Consider the following 2,276-nt stretch of genomic DNA (forward strand, 5'->3'; position numbering starts at 1 on the left):
TCCAGAGCTGCTTTCCGGGAGCCGCGCTCCGGCCGCCTCGCGTGGGTCGCGGGACTCGCTATGCAACTGGTCACACTGGGTGCAGGTCCGTGCCTGTTTGTAACGCGGGGACGCGGCGAGAGAAGCAGGGACGTCCTTGAGCACAACAGGGAGCACACGGAGCTGCGGGGGGAAGGCTGGGGTGAGTTTCACTCTGGCTGCCCTGCCCGTGCAGGCTGCTCGGGGACCCGCAGCCCTTGGGTGCACCAGGGCAGCCCCAGGGCCTCTCCGGCCTCCTCTGCCACTCCTGCAGCATAAAGACTGCCCCGGCACATCCTTGGCCTCTCCTCACCTGTCAGGATTCCTTTCCCAGCTCGGGGCAAATAAGTGGGGGGTTTTTTGTGCACTCCATGGGTTCTTCTGGGCTGGGTAATGATTAAACACGTCGTTGAAATGCAGAGATGTATTTGAAATATTTGCTCCCCTCAGGTAGCTGCTGCGTGTGGCGGGAGCTGTGGAGCAGGCTGAGAGCTGGGGTCTGTGTCTCCAGGGTTGGAGGATGTGGTTTATCAGAGGCTCAGATTTATTGGAGGCAAAGGGGGTGGCCTGGCAGTGCTGCTCAGCTGTGAAAGTGGGAAATGTCTCATTTCACCCTTTGGTTTTCTTTATTTTCAGTGTGAAGTGCTGTATATAATTTACCCATACCTGGCTGAACTTCTCAGTAAGACAGGAGCTCTCTGTGTTCCCAGCTGTGCTCATCACCTTTCCTCTGGCTTCTGGAGCCTTCGCTGCATCAGTTGCTTAATCTGCTGCAGTGGCTTTTGGTTCCTGTTGCTAAAAATGGGCTGTGGGTCCTGCTGGGCATTGGGCTGGTGTGGGTCACGGGGGTTTCCTTAGAGCTGCAGTCACTGTCCAGCTGCCAACACCCGTTTGCTGCAGGACATCAGGAGATGCAGGGCTCACATCCTGGCTGTGGATCCATGATGCAAAATGGATAGAAAATCTTTTCAACAGGTGCAGGCTCTTTCAGGAGAAATTTCGCCATGTTTTTGGTTTCCACAAAAGAAATAGGATGGTGTAACTGGCAGGAAGGAATTTTACATGAAAAGTGACATTACGGGTTTATTGTCCACAGTTGTACGTGGAAATTTGTGCATGGCTAGAATGGTGCAGAGCCAGGTTTTCACAGGAGTCTTCAAAAGGCACGTTGAGGTGTGTGGGCACAGCTTGTGCAGGGCAGGGGGCAGGCCAGGGCTCTGACATGGTTATTGGTAGGACAGGGCTGGGTAACTGCTGTGGGACACGTGGTCCCTCAGGATGGTGGGGCTCAGTGGGCTCAGCAGCAGGGGCTGGGGACAGGCAGGTGACCTGCAGTGCTTTAATCTCAGATCAGAGCAGGCTGATAACCCTGCTGCTGCGAGGGCCAGGACCCCCTTGGCCTGCCCCCACACTGGGGGGCTGGGTAGCAGAATGAAGGTCAAAGCCAAGTATTTATTCAGGAATTACAAATTACGGATTATTTACTCCTCTGGTGTGGATAGTTTTGGTTTTTTTCAGTAAACTCCATCTTATTGTTTATCATCTTTCTTTTGGGACAATCAGAAGGACAAGTCACTTATTTTGGGACCAAATGTCTCATCTGTGAGATGCAGATAGATCCTATCAACCCAAAGTGCTCTAGGGCCAGGGCAGATGTTGGCAGCTCAGTAGGACGTGTCTGGTTGGCCATTTTCATCACCTTGGGACAGGGAACAAACAACCCCTGAGGTCAAGGTTGCTGCATAGGGAGGAGCCAGCTCATGTCTGAAATAGGTGTTTCTCACCCCAAACCCTTTCTGTGTTGACCATTTGTGTTCCCTTTTCAGCACTGCTTTTTCTGGGTAAAATGAGCAAAACATCCTCAGCAGCACTTGGCAGGAAGTGGCAAAGTCTCTGGGGAGCCAGCAGGTAATTGCTCTTTCCCAGGAGAAATAATTTAGGGCAGATTCTGGCTGCCTGGGAAGCACCACTGAAATCCAGCAAGGCATCTCCTGGAGGTAACTGCTTTCTGCCTCCCTCTATTTCTAAACCTTCATCACTGAGAAAAGGGACAGGAGACAGACCTCCAGGATCGCTGTGCTGAGTAGAGACAACCCTGAGTACAACAGAACTAAGTACTGTGAGTATAACAGAACTCAGTGCTCCTTTTTGACCTTAAATCATGCACGGCAGGAACTTCCCTGGTGCCCAGTGGGGACCAGGTTTTATTGATGCATGTTTGTGCCCAGAGCCTGGAGAATACATGGCAAGGAAAGAGT

Source organism: Chaetura pelagica, unplaced genomic scaffold, assembly GCF_000747805.2.
Source record: "Chaetura pelagica isolate M959 unplaced genomic scaffold, ChaPel_1.0 scaffold185, whole genome shotgun sequence".
In the NCBI taxonomy this organism is placed as follows: Eukaryota; Metazoa; Chordata; class Aves; order Apodiformes; family Apodidae; genus Chaetura; species Chaetura pelagica.